Below are 19,936 nucleotides of genomic sequence, written 5' to 3' on the forward strand. Positions count from 1 at the left end.
GTTGGCACCTGGGGACCCGAGCCCATCTCCTGTAAGGGGCTCTCTGTAACTCTGACTGCTGTGAACTCCCACTGGGCACGGGGCACACAAAGACGGGACAGGGCCATCACCGGCACCCGCGCCACCTGGGAAGGGCCGTCCCACGGGGAGCGCGCTCCGCCGGCCGGGCCCAGGGGCACAGCGCGGGGGGCGGCCGGGCCCGGCCCGGCTCCGCGGGCCCGGGGCATGTGCGGCGGCGCGGGCGGCGGGGGAGCGGCGCCCCAGAGCCGCGCCGCAGAGCCGCTTCCTGCCGCTATAAATAGCGCCCGGCCCAACATGTCCCGGCCGCCGCAGCGGCTGCAGCGCCGGCGGGACCCGCCGTGCCCTCCCGCCGCCTCGCCCGCACGGAGCGCGGTAAGGGGGCTGCGGGAGCCGCGCGGGGCTCCCGGCGGCCGGGGCGGGGGTCTCGGGGCGGGCAGGGCTCCAGCGGCCGCCGCGCTGGGGCGGCTCGGCTCCCCCGGCCCCGCGGGACGAGCGCCCCGCGGGTACAAGGGTCGGGAGCCGAGTCTCGCCTCGTGCCTGTCTGCTCTTTCTCTCTTTTCTTCCAGACTGCTCTGTCTCGGGCTGGACGCGTTCCTCCTGCCTCCCGAAGCCGTGCTGGCAGGCTGGGATCCCTCCCTGCTTCCCCTCCATTCCCGCTTCCCCCCGGTTGGGCGCGTTGCCCGCGGTGGCGGCTGGCGCTGCCTCGGGGCGCAGCTCCCGGCCCCTCGGACCGTGCCTGTGCCCGGGCTGCCGGGGACGGGGCTGCTGGCATCCCTGTCCATCTCTGCTGGCATCCCTGTCCATCTCTGCTGCTCTACAGCCACGGCTCTGAAATCCTGGCTGCCGTGTCAGGGTTGGGAGCCGTGGCACACACCGCTGCCTGCACGTGTGGCACCCACGCTTGGCATCCTTGTTTGGTCACACACGCAGGTGTTCGTGTCTCAGCCTCCCTCATCTGCAGCGGATGTTGAGGTGGACCGTGTAGTTAGGCTGTATGGTGAAGTCAACAGAGCGGGTCTCTGCCCTCTGAGCTGGCTCTTGGGGGCTTTTTGAGAGGAATCAACTCAGGGAACCTCAAGTGACCAGTCTTCAAGTTTGAGCTTGTCTTGCACTTTGTTTGCCTCTGCTGCTTTAATGGCTGTGTTTCATCTTCTAATGAACACCTTCTGGAGTGCAGGGCTATGTGCCTTCTCAGAGAATAGGTGTTCCTCAGCTACCACGTAGCCTGTTTGAGCAGCCTCTCTAAAACAAACGTGGTAACAGCCCTTGTCACTGGCACCAAGGTGTGTGTGTTCAGGAACCCACCACGAGGTACTTCTGAATTACTCCTTTACTCCTGTAGTGTGTTCTCAAAGACAGGGCTGTAATAAGCAGCTGCTCTCAGTTTCAGGGGATGGGCAGTGTGTTTTGCTTCTCATTCACACCCTTTTTAACTCTGTCAGCCTCCCCCTCTGTTTCTTCTGTCCACAAGTTCTTCCAAGCCCAGTTTGGGAGGATGGTGCAGAGACCCAGGAGGCCACATAAAAAAGGAAAGGTCCTCTCAGAGCCTCGGCTTGGGAGCCTTGCCTTCAGTAAAGGTGGGAGGCATGGCAGTGCACTTGATTTCAAGTGCTGTGAAGCACAAGGCCAGATGAGCTGGCATGTACTTTCCCCTCTGCTGTGAGGGGAAGGAGCAGATGAGGAGGAAATACAGCTGTTCCAGAGCACTTCTGCCTTCTGTCCAGCCGGAGCATGTGAGGGGGGAAGCCCTACGCAGAGAGAGATTCAGGAAGAGAGTATGGGAGGGTGGGGAGGGGCGAGGGGAGGAGAGGAAAGCTACAAATGGGGAAGAAAAGCTCTTTATGTATGCACAAATGTTATTTAAAGATCTGTTTAGCTAGAGCGAGAGCAAATAGCCTGAGATTGAGATCGTATCTCTTGAGCGCCTGTTATTGTTCCTCCACAAAGTGCTGCTTTTCATTCCTCAAGTATTATGTGTGTCTTTCTGCCTCACTCTTCGACGCTCTTCAGCATCCTCTGACCTCAAGCTGAGCAGGACGTTGCCCTTAGCTTCTGCCTGTCAAACGTGTAGTTCTCTGGGTTGTACATGAAATTATTATTCCCATAGTTGGTTAAGGCAAGTTTCTGAGGAATGTGAAGCCAGAGGCACGCCAGTGCTGTGGCTGGCCTTGACTGGAGTGCAGGCATTTTGTGACAGGGGCTGTGCCTGGAGGCTGTGGTTGCTCTGCGTGTTATCCTTGGCAGCTTAGGGATTCCTGCCTCTGCTCCTGTCCCTCCCACCCTCCTCTTCTGTCTTATTGCTGCTCACCTGTTCCTCTGCCTGTGCTGCAGCTGCTTCAGCCTTTCCCAGTTGTCTCTGGGGTTGTGCTGAGTAGCTCAGAAGTCTGAGTAAGACGAGAGCTGCTGCTCCCTTGTCTGTAGAGAAGTTCCCTCTCAGCCCTGTGCCGACCCTCTCCTGCATCCTACTTTGACATCCCTCACCCCAACGCTTGGGAATTAAAGCAGTTTAAACTCTCTAGCTATGTCCTAATTACTGCTGCTGCCTTGCTATTTCTTCTGAAATTGCACTTCCAGCTTTCTCCAGGATTAGTTTACTCTCTGAATGGCATCAGCTTTTGGGGCTGCATGGCTACAAGACCACTAACCCTTTTTTTTTTTTCTTAATGGAAAACCCGGTTACCTACCCCAGCAGGGTTTCACTGCTTTTACCTGTGTAGTACAGACAGAACTGCAAGTGTGCATCTAAGAAAAGGTATTGGCTGTGGAAAGAGCAAATTTCCCACCTGTGATAACAGTATGATCTTTACATCTGATGACATGCAGACCCCGAAAAGGCCACTGAGAAGCACGAGCAATGCTAATCCCTTTGGGAAGGGAGCATGCTGCAGTATTTGTCTCCATTGCCTACACTGCATAAAGTTCTAACAGCTATTTAGTTTTCTGCCCTGCTTATATAAACACCCATCTGCTTTGTGGGGAGAAAAGAGTGCATGTTGGTGTTGTCGGACAATTGTGACATGACAGGAAGGCATAGGCTTCCTTTGGAGCACACATGTTGTTGATGGACTACATGTACAATTTAGTAAAATGTCTTTATACAGCAGCTTTGAGAAATGTTCTGAGCTTTTAACTGCCTTGAGTATTCATCTGGTTAATGGACTTATGTATAGAAACCATATGAAATAATGATGCAGCAGAAGGGTGGGTTTCTTTAAAGTTTATGCTTTTGCCAAGGTAAACATATCTTAATTATGGTTTCTTTACAATAATGAAGTGTTATCAAAATTCAAATCTAATTAAATACTTCTGTGTTCTTTCTACTGATTTCTCTTATTCTTGACTCCAACACCTTCTAATTTTCTTCATCTGGTGCACTCTAACATTTGCTCTATGGGATCTGTTATAAAAAGGACTGTTTACTGTTTTGGTTCAGAATCTCTGGTGCTAGCTGTGGTTGAGTAGGGGTGTGGAGACCCAGTATATGGGGAGATAATTAAATTCTGGGGTGGTGGAATAGATTTTAGTTGTACTGAAGAAGTGGGTACTATGGGTAGCCGCCACTCTGGAAGGCAGCTGTCTGTCCTGTGTGCAGTTAAGACCTACTTGTTTAGCTCCTTCCTTCAAAGAGGTATGTGAAAACCTGTTACAGAATAATAACTGCTGAACTGTTAGTTGGCAAATAGCCCAAAAAAGGCATTATTAAAGAGTAAATTTAATAAAGATGTCTATTATCATGCTTTAGTAGGCTGCTTTGTTTAAGGTAATTTGTGTGCTTGTGGTGACCAGTATGATAGTGCAGTGTTCACCAAGTACATGCATGCATTTCTCTGGGTATCTGAAGAGCGGGAAGGAGAAGTAACAAACTGTTTACTATGTTAGTACTCCGCTGTGATCCTTTTGGGGACTGTGTCACTGCTGCTGAGCTGAGAGTGAAATCTGAATAGTAAAAAGGTTATTTTTTCAGTGGCAATAACCCTGAACATCAAGGCCCTGAAAGGTGCTGGAGTTGCTCTTCATCCTTGCAGGCACACAAGTCTGCAAGTGCAGCTGTCCTTGGGCCTCATCCAGCACAGTTCACACAGATCACTCAGAGTGTCTCTGAGGCTGGAGACACAAGTGGCGGGGGAGCAGTTTCGTCTAAATCAGAGACATCAAAGGTGCTCAGAATAGAAAGTTTTTCCTAATTCCTGGAAGGAGATAAACGGGACGCACAAGGAGTAGTTTGAGAGTCTGTTTTGTAACACTTAACTCAGCCATAACTTCATTAGTGTTCTTCATTTGGATCCAATTACACATAAGTATGCTTTGGAGTTAAAATGTATAGTTTTGTAATTCCTTAAACTACTAATGTTGTGGGAGCAGAGGTTTCTGAGTTTTAATGTGTTCATGTGCACCCCTCATCTTTGATGTGCTCAGTGTGTGTATAAATGGAGCTCCTACCATTTCCTTCGGGGCTAAAGCCCTCCTGTGTGCCTGTCCATGCTTTCATGAGAGCCCTCTTTCTGTTTGTGCTAAGCTTGAGCACGTAACTCCTGCTGAAGAAACTACAGGATATTCTTGAACGGGAAGTTGTACAGATGTTAAAAGAAATGCTCTTAGCAGCTTCAGTGAGCCCAAAATAGCTTCTGCATGTTTCTCTTATGATAAGTTCAGGAAAAGGGGTGATTCCCTCTTCTTCCCTCTCTGTAATATTTTGAGTGCTGAAATCCTCTTGCCATGAAGAGCAGGCAGCGTGGAGCAGGCTTCTCTGTATTCTTCTGGACCCTGACTTAACAGGGCCAGAAGTGAGCCCTAAACAGAAATTGCATTCCTTGGCACAGAGTCCTGCTTCAAAGAAAAATTTCCACTGAGGTCCTTGGTGGTGAGGGGGGCTAAGCACTGAAGCTAGTTGTTTAGAGGGATTGTGGAGTCTGTTGTTGGAGATGGTCTGCAAAGTGGGTAAGGCCTGAGCAATCTGCTTGAAGGCAGGTTATCCCTGCTCTGAGCTAGATGAGATCCAGCAGTTCCTTCCAGCTGGCTGTTTGCCATGTTTGTGCATTACAGGCGAAGCATGGCTGCCTTTGTCTGTCCCCAAAACCAGTGGGAATAAATGTAGTCTTAAAATATCTGAAAATGGCCTTGGGAATTCTGAATAAAGACTTCAAAAATTGAAGTATGTAGAGAAGCATAGTGTAAGAAGGTAATTTTGCCCAAAGTCTCTTAACAGCAGGTCAGTAATAGTGCTGGGAGAGGATCATAATTCTCCTGGCTGGCAGACTTGGTAGCTAAAAGATTTTGTCTTCACACATAAAACTACCTCCTTTCCTTACTCAACTATTTTCAGATCATTTGGCAACAGAGACTACACTTACCTGCTGAGAGATATCTTTCTTTTTTTTTCCCCTTATCAGTCGTGTTCATAGAGAGTTTTAGTAGTAAAGAAAAATGTAGTGCATTGACTTTTTCAGAAACCTAGAAAATGTGATCTGGAAAATAATTTGGTGAAATAAAGACAAGAGCTGCAAAGGAAATTTTTGGAAAGTGATGTTATTCCCAGTTAGTTGCACAACAATTAATATCATATTTTTTAAGAGCAGAAAACAACAGACAAAGCTGTGCACTGAATCCAAGTTTGAATCTCTCTTTGTTTAAAAAAGAAAAATCACCTGAAAACTTCTAAAAACCTGGAAGCTAAGAAGGACACAGATCAGCACTTTAGAGAGTATCATGGAAGGAGTTAAGCTGTGAGTTAACTGCATCTGTGTTTCAAATCCAAATGCTACGAACAAGGCACCATTCAGATCTTCAGTTATAAGTTATGCTGAATTCGTTATGCTGCGGTTTTTTAAATTCTGTTCAGAGGAGAAAAAAGAAAATCATGTCAGATGAAAAAAATCATTACTCTTGTTTTGGTAGCTTGTTTTTTAAGTGATGAAGTAGGATTTTTTTTTTTTTTGTCTAGCACTTACGCAGGTCATCTGCTAAGTATTAGCAGCTGTGGAACTGTGGAGTTGCATAAGCATAACTAAAAGTCAGTGGAGCCTTGCACCATTCTGCAGATCTATCCATTGCTTATTCTCCACAACAACAGATCAATTTTGTAGCTCAGTTGACACAAATCCCTAAATGTTAAGAGGGCATCAGCAGGCATGGCAAGTTGGCAAATCCTTTTAAGTCATGGAAATCAGATAGGATAATGCATTATTTTATTGTTGCCACAACCTGCTGTCCAGTTAGACATGTGCCTTGGTGTTCTGTGAAGAGAGCTATGTCAGAGTAATGCCCTGGAACAGCTGAGCCTGCCAGCTATACAAACCTGATTTGTCTGAGCAGCTTTGCTGGGAAGATGGGTATGGGTGCTATGCCTGGCTGCTGTGGGAGCACGACAAGTGTGAGTGCTCACACATGTATCCCAGATTAGCCATGCTTGGTGATGTGGCCGAATACAGCAGTCTCTTTTAAGCGTTAGAAAAGGCATCTTTGCATGTGTGGAGCTGAGGGCCTGGAATGTCCTGGCAGGGGAGATACCTGCAGTGCACATGTGAGTGTGTTGGCAGCAGCAGCAGCAGCCAGAGGCTGGCAGGTCCAGCCTCTGCCCCCAGGTTTTTGATACTGGCTCAGCACACTGCAGGATTTGCTTAGCAGGGTGTGTTTCTTCCCACTGAACCTGAGGTTACAGAGAGCTTAATCTCCTGAGGTTCTGACTTTTAAGTCATAGAATATGTAATAAAGTTTCTGATCTAGACTCTGGCTTTGTTTTCAGCTTTGTTTTTTTCATCTTTTCTTTTGCTGATTTAAAGATCTCCACAGGCAAGAAAGACTCTGAAAGGGTGAGTACAGTGTTACTAAAATATGATCCTTACAATACTTGTTCTTGGAAATTAAGGAGATAAAATAAGTTTCAGCAAATAGTGTCCCTCTAGACCAGTCCATGTACCTGATGGCTCAGAGCTAAGCCCTGTTTTTCAAGACTTGAAGAGGAGTTTGGCTGAGCTCCCATTTTTCCCCCAACCCTTCTATTTTTTTTCTCTTTTTCCCTTTTCCCCCCATCCCTTTTCCCCCTGCCATTTTTAAAGCAGTGATGTGAACAGTTAAGTGAGGATGCTTCCCCAGGTAAGTGGTGTCTGTGCTGTTTCTGCTGGGAACAACAGGCAGTGCTTCATTTGCTCACCTCACCAGCAGGCTCTGAAAGTGGTGGGACCTTTAGCTGCCCTGCAATTGCCTTGGTCCCTGAGGAGGGCTGTAGGTGCTTGGAGGCAGATTGCAGCTCCAGTTGAAGCAGCACTCCAGAGTTGCAAGTGTGGCATGGATCAGGAGCCTTCCTTTTTGAGTAGTCTGAACAGGATGGTAGCTGTTTGTGGCTAGCACCAGCTAGATAGATGTGGAGGACAAAAAATATGTGGTGGTGAATAGAAGAGAGGATTGCTTTTTGCCCCCCTCACCTCCTACCTGAGGAAAGAATTCCTCAGCTGGTAATTAAAGGGTACTATTGTTTGATGGTCTTTTGGTTCAATTTGATTTGCAGTTTAGCAAACATGGACAGCATCAGCCATGTAGTACTGAGCTCTACCATCCTGTCTTTGGTTTACTCCAACTGATCAGTCCTCCCATGACCATCACATCAGTCATTGCTCTCCTCATGTCCTCATTACCCAGCACTGACTGACCTACCTTGCCTAACATATTCCCAAAACTGTTTCTGGCATAGGAATGCAAAATAGAGAATTTTTATTGCTACTTTCAAATTTGAAGTTACTGAAGACAGTTTTCAAAGGAAGTATTAAATGTAAACCAAAAAGGCTGCTGTGTTGTGTATGTTGTAAGTAAAGAAGGACTTGCTCACTAAGTGAGCTTGCATGACTCAGTGTAGTGGGCTCTTTATTGCCTTGTCTTTAATTTTAAGACCCCTGAGATAGGGAATGCATTTGAGCAGGGCCCTGTAGAATACATTTTCTATTTGAGTATGATGAAATGAAAAATCCAAGGATAGCAATGTGATGGTATCTCTGTGTGATTATTTCAGTTTTGAGAGAATGCCATTCAAATGAGGCACATGAACAACACCTCATTTTATATCATTGTTTAGGTCTGCAGGTTACATTTTAAACCATTCCAGACCATTACTGCTTGGAAACAGAAAAAGATATTCCTTAAAAGTTCAGCTTTTCCATTCAATAGTCCTGATGGCATCTTGGAATACAAAACTCTCAAATGGTAGCAGGCAGCCCCAAAACTTTGCTTTAATACTCAGCAAAAACAAGCCACAAATAATTATAACTTGGAGCTTCCTACTGTATTTTCAAATAAAAGTTCCTCATTTGATCTTAATAGGTGACTTAGAGAGGGAAAAAATAATTGCTTCATGGCACAGTTTACTTGAAATAGATTATTCTTAATTGAATTGGCCAGTGTCCCTTGGGTATAAATGAACAACTCATGTTCTTACCTCATTTGAAATTAAAACTAAACCAGATAAGGCTTTTCAAAGTGAAACATCTTACTCTGAGGAGTTGCAGCATACTTACACTTACTTTACTTGTACCCTTAGGTGGAACTAGAGCAATATTTATTTTTTCATTTAGTGGTTATCCTTTTCCAAGCAGGTCTCCACAGGATCAGTGTCTCCAAGTTTTATTATAGCTTTTCCTTTTTTCTTCATTTGTGCATCCTTGAAAAAAAGTGTGCATGCTGTCTGGTGTCAAGAGAAAGACAAATTAATTTGAGCTGCTATAGGGAACTAGAAAATGAAGTGTTCCATAACTGATAAACAGCTTGAGATGACTGGACAAGTTCCCTCTTTATTCATCTAAAATGTGTCAGTTGTTTAGCAGAACATCCCTGATAATGCGAGTGAATTGCAGGGTAAAACCCAGTTGGATGTCGTCATGTGCAGTACTTAAATGAGAACACTGAGGGATTTTGTGCTTCCAAGGGAAAGAATTGTCATTGTTGTCTTCTGTTTTGTGTTACTTGAAGTTCCCCAAGAAAGTTTCCTCTTAGGAGGAATAATGGAGTTTATAGTAAGAATGATTTATGACTGCTCTTTTTTACTTGAAAGCTTTTGTACTTCTCAAGAAATGTTTGTTCACCATCCACTCACTAATCAGCCAGACTGGGGAGGCACTGAAGAAACCATAGAAGTTATACCACATGATATCTAACACCAGAGCATTTACAGCTTCCAAGGCCTTTGCTCCAGGCCATCCATTGTGAGATATAGGCAGAAGCAAATGAGAATATAATGGGAAAACTTGCAAGAAGGGAAAGTAAAAAAAACTGAAACCACCCAAAAATGTATTTTCACTTTTTTCCCTTTAGACAGAAATAAAGAGATGTCCCACTGCTTAATGAGGCAAGGTTTTATGCCCTACGAAGTGAGAACAAAGATACACAAAAAATCCATTCTGAACTAGCAGAGGGGTTGATGAGTGTAACTTGAACCCAGTCCTGTAGGTGCACAGTTTGTGGTGATTGGGAGTGGGGCTGTGGGAGCCTCATCCCCAGTGGGTGCAGCTGTGCAGGACAGGTGAGCAGCATTGGAGGTAACGAGCCAGGGAGTGCCCAGGGGCACTGACCAACCACCACAGGGAGCAGAGGGCACACAGGTGCAGTGCCTGAGCCATGAGGGGCACACAGGTGCAGTGCATGAGCCATGAGGGGCACACAGGTGCAGTGCCTGAGCCATGAGGGGCACACAGGTGCAGTGCATGAGCCATGAGGGGCACACAGGTGCAGTGCCTGAGCCATGAGGGGCACACAGGTGCAGTGCCTGAGCCATGAGGGGCACACAGGTGCCCTGCATGAACCATGAGGAGGGTATAAAAGGTTGGGCTAAAGAACAAGAAGGGCAGACATGTGCAGCCTTCTGGAGTGGTGTTACTCTGTACGGGTTGAAGCCTTCTGCTGTTGTATGGTGGTATCTGTGCATTGTGGCCATCTCACCTGTGCTATGTGTTGTGGCACGTGCTGCGACACTAGTGCTGCCCTTGGTGTGTGATTGCTGTGGAAGATTAATGCTGAGATGACACCAGTGGAACAGGATTGCTCCAGAAAAGGTCAGGACATCATTTTTCAGGACTTTCCTTGGAGCTGTTTTCTGTTGAGCTTCTGGTAGAAGCTTTCTCTTCTTGTCTGCTAGACACTGCTGGTTAATTTTGGAAATCATCACTCTGAAAGGAGGATGACTGTTCCTTCTGCTTTAAAGCCCCAATGCCCTTGGCATCTTTGCTTTAAAGTTTTGCAGGGTCACTGTTATGTGATTGTGGTGGGGAGGAAAAAAACTCAGATTATCTGCAGACTTGTTTGGTGCATAAACCTGGGTTCTGTCAAGTCATGTTGTCAAAAATTGCAGTTTAGGTTCCTGTATTAAGTCTGGCTTGTGCAGGTGGTGGTTTCTTAATTTCTCTATGGAGCATGTGACCCTGGTATCACCATCGTTTCCTCTAACATACATTGAATCAGGATTTCAGACCCTGCCACTAGGGAATAATGCCTGGTATAGGACAAGCATAAAAGAACTTTTGAATAGCTCTTGAGGGTATAATTATGGAAATAGCCTTTGGGACAGCCAAGGGTCTTCAAAATCCAAATTTCCCAAAGCGATGTGAAGTGCTGGCATTTGAGGCTGAGAGAATAGTCCTTGTCCCATTTACCAGCAAAAAGCCCAAAGTTAAATATGTCACAAAGTTCACTTAAATCTGAACTAGAAACATCAGGTAGGTATATACAGCCTGCATCACAGCTTGTGCAGCCGAGCCCCTGCTGGCAGCGTGTAGTGACAGGGAACAGGTGAAGAAACACCTTTAGACTCCCACAGTGCTTGGGGATGCTTTGAGGCATTGCTGGGAGAGAGTCAGGAGTAGGAGCTGGCAATTCATCCTCCATCAGGAACTGTGCTGGGCCTGCTGGGACTTGGCCCACAGACCAACTGGAACCATTGGGCTCTACCAAAGTGCCCGTGACAAATCTTTCCCACCCAAAGGGACTCATGTTTTCAGGCCAAGCAGGAGGGGTTTTAGGACGTCTTTGCTGCTTTTCTCTGTCTTGTTCTCTTAGGTCACTGTTGTGGTACAGCCTCTCAGGAAAGCCAGCCAGCTTTGATGAATGGTCTAGAAATTGGACTGTAAGGCACTTCTGCTCTTTTAGCAGCACTCTTTCTGACAGCCATGCTTCAAATTACACAGTCTGGGGTTTCTGTTGAGCACAGGTAATGCCCTTGGAGCCATAAGCCATAAACTAAGCTGTGAATTTAATTTTTCAGTTCTCTACTATATACTTGACCTTTTGCTGGTGGGAGAGGAAAGAAGAAACAAAACAAATGTAGAGGGGGATGCAGACAGATGATTGCATGTTCAGTTATAGTTGTGTATTTAACTTCTGCTAATGAGGGAGACCAGGTGCCAAGCTGTTTTGAGCCAGAATATCATACTACTGCCTCTGTTTAGCTCAGCCCTCCCATTTGGGCTATCCTGACTGCCAGTTCCCAAGTGTGTTATGGGAATTTGTGTCAGAGGTCCAGCTCCTTGTATTTGTCTGGCTGTGGGAACAATAGGATATTCCCATACCCTTTTGATGTAGAGGTTTGTCTTGTAAGTGCAGTCTCCTGATAACTGACTCAATTTCAGCAGTTGATGAAACCAGATTTTAATAAATGGCAATATAAAGTGTTTTATTTTTAAACCAGCAGTTTACTCTCTAAGCCAGGTGAGCTGTAACTAAACATTGCTTTCTGTCAGATTAAGCACAGTCTACATGGAGTGAGTGGGTAACCCCAGGTCTGCAAGACAAAATTTCCTGCTCAAAGTGGCATTACAGGAGTTCCATGCTGGAAGCCATCATGCACCAGTCAGATTGTCAGCAAGGATTGAGGCTGTTCCCTGCTTGGCTAATGAGTGATCCTTTGGGACCAGGGCCATGGGTGGGCACAGTGATGTGAGCAGTCTCACTTGGTTGTGTCCCATGTGGCTGCCCCTCGTGTAGGTGACATGTGGCATTTCACAACAGGGCTGAGTTCTTTTCACTGTCTAAGGAAACAGAGAGTGCTAGTCTCCAAGGCTGTTATCTGGATGCTTTTCATGGACTCTGCAATTCTCTGTCACTTTTTTAACTACTGCTCTCTGGAATCACAGTGGCAGATTCTCCTAATTCATAGTAATTACACTGATAATTAAAGAAAAATGTGATATGCAGTGTATATACATATTCATATACTGATCCTCCCTTTCTCCTGTTTTATTTTTTTTGGCAGAATATAATTGTCAATAAATATCAATGAAACACAAAGACATTCTCTGATCTTGTGCATGACCTGATCTTGCATACCTTACTTGGATATAGTTCAAATCAGTATGGGATTGCTGGTACTTGTAGCTGAGCAAAGAATAAAATCTCATCTGTTACACAGCAGAGAAGCTGATTCTATTTTATAATTACCCAGCAACTATGCATAGACTCCCATCTGTGGCTATATTTGGCATCCAGTTATTCCTGATGTGAAATATACCACCCATGGGAAGAATGCAAGAAATAGACTGAAGTTCCCAAAGACTGGGACTTGCTTTCTCTTAAAAAAAAAATTAAGAGCGTGTGAGGTTTGGCTAGAAGATTCAGAACGTAAAGGGGAAATAAACTAAGCATCACTAACAGCTTGAAATTGTATGGTTTGTGAAAAGATGAAAAATTGGTCTTATCAATGAATATTGTTTGTGTGGTGTTCTGGTAGATCATGACTTCCAAGGTGTAGATTTGTCTAGCTTTATTTGCATGTACATATATGTATCAGTATATATATATGTATACTGATGCTCGTGGGGAGTTTGACTATAAAATATTACTCAGATTCAAATGTGATCTTAAAACCAGTTGAGGTTTTCTACTGAAATAACTAAGTATATAAAAATATGCCATCAAATATTCAGCTGAGCATTTGAAAACTTTGACTCATGTGAATAGCTGAAGACAGGTTGCTCAATAATAAATATATTTTAACTTTGCCATCATAGCAATACTTATGTACTGAGAAAAGGTACTTGAAGCCTAGGCATGCCATTGGAAAATATAGCAAACACTGCTCCAGAAAAACAGCTAGACAGATTTTACTGGATAAAGTGTTGAAAATATCCTTTGGAAAGATAGCATGGATTGTTTCTCTCTTGGTTGACCTGCTGAGTAAGTCCATATTCTTTGATAGAGCTTGTGTACCAAGCTTATTGTATAAAAAAGCTACAAACTAAGAAATCAGGTTGTATGTGGAAATAATTATTGGAAGCCACAACCAGCACTCTTAATAAAACTTCGTTTTTGGTTCCTGAGAACGTTCTAAGACTATGAGAAATAATCTACAATGATATGAAGGGGCTTCCACACAAATAGAGTTCTCATTTTAGAAATATATCTAATTAGATATATATGTACATGTGTAAATAATACATATGCACTGCAGAGTATTTCTTCAGGAGTCTGTTAATATCTGTGTCAAAGGAGCAGGAAGGACAAGTAACTTTGAGAGCAAGGCCTGTCAGTTCAGCAGTTTTTGCTCAAGAAATACATAGGCATTTCTAGGCAAGAGCAAGTTTTCTTAGGAATGGCTTTTATTTATGTGGCTGTCCTCTGAAAGGATAGCCTGTGGCTAAACCCAGGGGTGATAGCTGATAATGTCATCTCATGCACATGGCTGTGTAAAGGGCTTTGAGTTGGGTTTGGGAGGGGGTGTTCACTGTTTTCAGACAGCACTGGAACAGTGTAAAAACTCTTCATTTTCCACACAGACATGTCTAGAGAGTGGCAATCTGCCAGAACATTTTTGATCATCAGATTTTTGTTCCCATTCTGGATGAGGGACAAAATAGATTCCCTGTTTTATCTGGTATGATTTTCCCCACCTCCAAGGAATGTGTTAATATTTCATCATTTTGAAGAAATGTAGTGGGCAGCATTAAATATTTACATGTCTCTGAAGTCACACAGATGCCACCAGGATCCCTAGCTCTACATCACACATGCTCTAATTCACCCCAAACACCCACTGTTTACTAATCTTCAGCCCCCATCTGTGCCGATAATGAGAAAGAGGAAATGGAAACAGCAGGGATTATATGCTACTGAGAAGTCCCAGTTTCTGGTTGTAATTCTTTCAACAAACTCTTGCAGACTGTGCTCCTGCTTTGAAGTTTGAACACCTCTGCATTAGTGCTTGGCTCTGGTGATTTGGCTGACAGATCTGGGCTTGGTTGGTTTATTTGTGGTTGCACGTTCACGGTTCCACACAATGGTTTGCTCTTGCACTTGCCTGTGTTGTGCCTGCTCAAAGCTGGGGCAGTGCAGATTGTTTTGCCTGAGCACTGAGATGTTAATTGCTCAAATTTGCTGGTGACAGGCTCCAGATAGAAAACAGTCCTCACCATATCCACTGTTCTGTCTGTGTGTATAGTCATAGCCATGTTGGTGAATGGGGTGATTTTCTGTATAGTGAATAAATAGGGCCTGTTTTTATAAGGCAGAAAGTATGTGTTGGTGTTGAATGCTGGGTTTCAGCATGCTCTGTTAGTCTGTATCCTCACATCCAGTATACTCAGATGTGTGGGTAGTGCAAGTTTCTAATCTAAACCAAAAACTTCAGAGCCCACGATTGCCTTCTTACTTCCATAGCACAGGACAATCAAGTCATTTGTGTAAATAGCTTTACATCACTTTCTCTTAACATCTTTCTTTGGCTTATCTGTCAGGCCACTGTGCAACTTGTTATTGCTGCTGGGGTGGTCCTTTATTCGTAAATCAAACACTGTTTGATCTCGTGGCAAGTGAGGGGAAGTCAATTTATGGCTTTAAAAACAACTTGTGCCATCTGCAGGGTTACTAATACGTGTCTCCAGGAAGTACCCAGGTGTACATAAAGGAGAGCTTCATGTGTGCTTTTCATTCAGAAGCTAAAGAGATAGTTTAGTCTTCTGTATGTATGTATATATATATGTATGTATTTGTAAGGTGAGACATAGCATTAGTTGCAAGTGGTTGGCCCACACATAATGACTGCCAAAATTCCCTGTTGGAGCTTTGCTCCTCTGAAAGGTGCCAGCCAACATTCCTCATCTGTGACAAGGATGGAGGAATAAATGTTTTGTTTACAAGGGGTGAAATTTATCAGGCTTCAGCTGTTTCCCTTCTTGTTCTAGTGGTCCACAGTCAGAGCTGACATGCTCTGGTGTCAGTGGTGACTCAGCAAACCCCGCTGTGCCGGAGCTCTGTGGACACGGTGGGTTCCCGGTGTCACACAGCTGCCTTTGCTGTCCCTGCAGTGCCTCTCCATGGCCCCACTGAAGGGCATGCAGCACTGAGCTTGGCTGGAGCAGCTCCCTGGGAGGCTGCTTGCTTTGGGCATGGATTAAAAGTCCCTGCGAGGCTGCTGTGAGTTACCTGCTGGGTGAGCAAATTCCTCCCCTCTCGAACAATCCCAAGTGTCTGGGGGGATATAAAAGTATATTTGCCCTACCACAGCTCCAAGCACAGCTCTGGCACAGCCCATTGTGTGTGACTAGATCCTCACAGAGAAGTTGATACATTAAAAGTGACTTTGTAAACTTAGCCCCTTCTTAAAATGGAGAGAAATAGCCCATCTCTTGTCAGGGATCCGGGCTGTCTGAAAGCTCCTGGGGGAGCAGCTGGGTTAGGACAAAGAGGCAGTGTGCTGAGAGCAAGCATGGCCACTTCCTGAACTCTTCAACTTCCCCTCAGTGCCTCTGGAGCTCGGGGTCTGGCATGTCATGTCTCTGCACGCTTACCGGGGGAAGATGCTTAAGCTGCATGAGGCTCACAGTGCTCTCAAGTGTCTTCCAGTGTAAATAATACCTTGGCCATTTGGCCCAAAACCTTCAGTGGGGGCAGAGCAGGTGCATCTGCAGGCATGTGTTTGCACATGCTTTCCTACTACAGCTGCAGAAGCTCAGAGGTGCAGAAGGGTATGTGAGTCTCATGCACAAGCATCCATTTTAGGGGCTGGTTTGTTGGGGGTTTTTAGTCATGCATGTATTTGCTTTTGCATGGGTGTCCTATGTGTGTTTACACATAAAATACTTGTATCTTTTATTAGCTGAGGGTAATTTAAGATTTAGCTGCTGCTCTGTAAATCCTGTTGTTGCTGCCCCTTTGCCAGAGGTCACTGCTCTCACATCTCTGTGGATAGGAAGGATTCTCAAAACCATTGTTACTCCATTGCCAATTATTTTAACCCACTGATATAAATTACTGGAGCTAGTTTGGCTCATTCGATAGTAATGAACTTGTGAGAGGTGGTAAGAAGCCCTGAGGCAGCAGATGGGAATGTAATCCCTGGCTGGTGGTCACCAGGAGGCTGCTCACAACATTGATGTCTTCATCTGGCACAGTTTAATTATAAAGATGACATTTTAGTGGAAACCTCTTAATTTATGTAGAAATTGCAGAGAATTCATCTACCCATGGGCAAAGAAGCAGCTCTGATTGGCTTGCTCTGGGTCTCTCACTGTAGCCATGGTTTTGTGTGACAGCCTGGGTAGTGGCACAGCCAGCTTCCTACTAGCACTTGTCTGGTTTTGCCTGGAAGTGAGAAAAGGGGGGAAAGAAATCTTGTGAGCTTTTGACCACCAGATCAGCTCCTCAGTGTGGTCCAGGGCACAGGCTGGAACCACTGTGCCAGCACACTTGAGGCAGCTGTGGGGTGCAGTGGGAGAACTGAATGGTGGATGCGGGACAGCCACGACTGAGTGTTGCTGCCGAAAGATTTGCATCCCAAATTTGCCACATCACTGTCTCTGCACTTTCTTCCTACCTTCAAGGTTTTCACATTCACACACTAGGTACAGCTAAAGCAAATCTGTGCCCCAGCAAAGATCCTTGCAGTCAGTCTGTAAGGGAACCCCTGTGGGTCTGTAACCCACTGCTTTTACACAGGCCTTGCCAGGCTGATCAGTCCCCCTGGCATTGCCTGTTGTTATTTCAGCTTGCACTAAATAAAGGTGTGACCATTCTGCCTCTACTGTGATCTGGTAATCTTCAGACTTGACCTCCAGACTGTGACAGTGCACCTGGTGGTGCACTCAGGGTTAGATTGCCTTTCCAAAATTTGTGTCTTTAAAAATAAAATTCTGATAAAGCACCACCTATTGACTAGTCCTGTAAACATAGTACTCTAATACAGTACTTTACTGTCCTTCCTTTTGTGACATATGTTCAGACCTATTTCCCCAGTGCTAAGATAACAATATGTGGATGCACACTAAGAAAATCTCTACTCTTCTAAAGGCATAAACTACTCTTCATAGGACACAAACTTCTGTTTACTGTATTCAAACGAAAGTATTTCTGAAAATTGCTGATGACTGCATCTGTTTGAATTCATCAATTCACTACCACTCTGAACATTTGATAAACAAATAGCCTTGAACTGAAATTTCCCATGCCTGCAGTGTAATTACATTCTCCACTACTGCATTTGTTTTCCCTTTAAAAGCTGGGGGGAGGCACACTGAGTATACTGTGGCAGAATCGCATTCAGCATTTGGTATTAATATACAGTACAAAAAGGTCCATTGAATCATGGAGTGACTCAGAAGGCAGTAGAGGAGGGCTTTTTGGCTATACAGAAATGTCAGTGGTTCAGCATTAGATCGGGAATTTCTTTACATGTTGTGAGGGACAGTTAGTTGTTTAATCTGATGTGAAAATGTGAGCGCAGTGAGTCTAGCAAGGTGCGGTGAGGAAGTGTGTGTCACATGCTCCTCACAGGAAATGAGCCTGGAGCTGCTGGGGAAGTTCAGAACTGGGTGACCTCCAACAGATTCAAATAGCACAGGTTAGTGCTCTTAAAACATCTCTTTAGCTGTCCTGCTGGGGTTCTGCAGATGTATTTTCTCTGATTTTTGGCAGTAGTGGATGAGGAGTGCTCTGTGTGGCAGTTGTGCTAGCGGGCAGTAAGCAGTGTGGGATTTCAGAGCAGAACTCTACAGCACAGAAATAGGAAGCTCATCTGTGGGTTAGCTTGGTTTATGCAAAGCTTGGAGCCTGCCTTGCAGTACAACAGCAGTGGGGCCTTAGTCACGTTAGAAGTGTGGATGAAATCTTCTCCATCTTGTTAAGACTTTCATAAAATAAGTTAAAGGTCTGGATTTTTAATAGACGTGTTCAGTGTTAATAAATAGCAGAAAGCACTTTTCCAAGTAGAGGTTAAAATCATTGACTATAGTGAAAACTTCTTTTAGTTTGTTTTGGCTGTACCAAGTATGTAGCTCTTCTTTGATTTTACTGGCACAGTTTCTTGTTAAGGTGTTCTTTCATTCCTGGTGATTTCTGTTGAGAAATTGCATCATGACTTTTCTGTGCTGGAGAGTTTCAACTTGGGAACACATTGCATCAGGAGTTAAATTAATCTGAGTTGGTGCTGGAGAATTTGGGAGCTCTCAGAGGGAGACTCTTTAATGGGATGTATGTTTTGTACTCTAGCACAAATATAGAGTTGTTACTTTTAAATTACTGGGCAATTGTGATTAATTACCAATCTTAAATGCAAAGTCGGACTGAAAGTCACAAAGAAAACAACCTTCAGGATGATAAAATGTATAATACAGTAGTAAGTGCACAGAATCTGAACTAAAAGGAAATCCCAGTGTGGAAATGAAATCCCACGTGGTTCTGGGAGAGCATGGGGAGGAGGAGGTGACAGCTGCACAGCCAGCTCCAGCAATGGTGGCTGGAGGCCAAGCTGCTCACTCTGCACCTTGGGTCACAGCTTGAGAGGCAGACGGGCTTGGACAGGGGTGGGGGCAGCAATCTCACACGAAATGCACCTGCTGGGGATGACAGTGCTGTAACAAGGCCATGCCGGGCATGAAAATCAGAGATCTGAGCATTGGGCAGGAAGTCCTAAAGCTGCCCATGCTTCTTCCCAAATATTTTAAAAAATGCTTTTCTGGTCATGTAGAAAATGAGACTGAGTTTCACAGCTCTCTCACCCTTATACCACCTGGAGCACTCATCCTGATGTCAGTGCAGAAACCCCTGTCTAAGATGAGCGCAGTGGCCCAGGCCAGGCCAGGCCGCTCCGGCACGTGGAGCTGGATGCTGCACCTGGCCCTGCTGCAGGGCATGGAGGGTCTTGGCAAGCTGGGAATAGCAGGGCTCTGTTCCTGGGCAGTTAAACAGCTCTGTGCCTCAGCCTTGCACAGCTTTGCTCTCGTATTTCAGCCTTTGGGGTTTTATATGCAGAGAAGGCTTTGGCCTTAGCTGGGCTCCTCTGCTTCTGTAAAACCAGCAAGTTTTCAGAGAGCCAGAGTTCTGCCCCAAATCAGCCTTTCTGATGTATTAGGGTTTATAGTCTTCACTGGAGCACTGTTTAACTGGGAATGCGATTTAAAAGCAATTTAGTAAAATCCCACTGCAGACATTTTCATTTCAGCCTAATCCTCTCTTATAGTGACTCATCTCAGATAGATTAGGAATTGTTTTAAGCTAAATGTAATGGCTCATAAATAATATATTTGAGCCTCCATGCAGTGGCTTGTGCCAGGTATTTGAAATGGAATTAAAAAATAAACTGATACACATTCCTAAATAAATAAGCCCTAACACTTCTACTCTGCTACCACGAGTGAACTTACTTGGATAACAGGATTGAAAGAGCAGGAGAGTTGTTCAAGAGGGGGGATTTCTGAATGGGCCTTTTCCAGCAGCTTGTATTACGAAATCCAGGGAAAGAATGTTTCTTCCTCTAACAAATTAAAAAGGAAATCTGCAAAAAGAGGAAAGGGAATAAAAAGTACAGACTAAACAAAATGAATTAAAATTGCATTGGAATGAGAGAGAAGGAAACCAAAAAGAGAACATAATAAATAATGGAACCAGATGGGGACAAATTCTGTGCTTAGGAAGCAGAGGCTACTCTTCAGCTGCACTTCAGGAGGAGGAGAGA

General features: G+C 44.9%; 1 protein-coding gene across 1 annotated transcript in view; it reads left to right on the forward strand.

Moving 5' to 3' along the window:
* The first annotated feature begins 220 nt into the window (after positions 1 to 220).
* The window catches only part of WIPF1 (WAS/WASL interacting protein family member 1), a 53,267-nt gene continuing 33,551 nt past the window's right edge, over positions 221 to 19,936 (forward strand). The window contains exon 1 of the mRNA XM_058809581.1: positions 221 to 393. The gene's annotated coding sequence lies outside the window, so the exon portion shown is untranslated. The remainder of the gene's footprint in view (positions 394 to 19,936) is intronic.

The sequence above is a fragment of the Ammospiza caudacuta genome, chromosome 8 (assembly GCF_027887145.1).
Source record: "Ammospiza caudacuta isolate bAmmCau1 chromosome 8, bAmmCau1.pri, whole genome shotgun sequence".
Taxonomy (NCBI): domain Eukaryota; kingdom Metazoa; phylum Chordata; class Aves; order Passeriformes; family Passerellidae; genus Ammospiza; species Ammospiza caudacuta.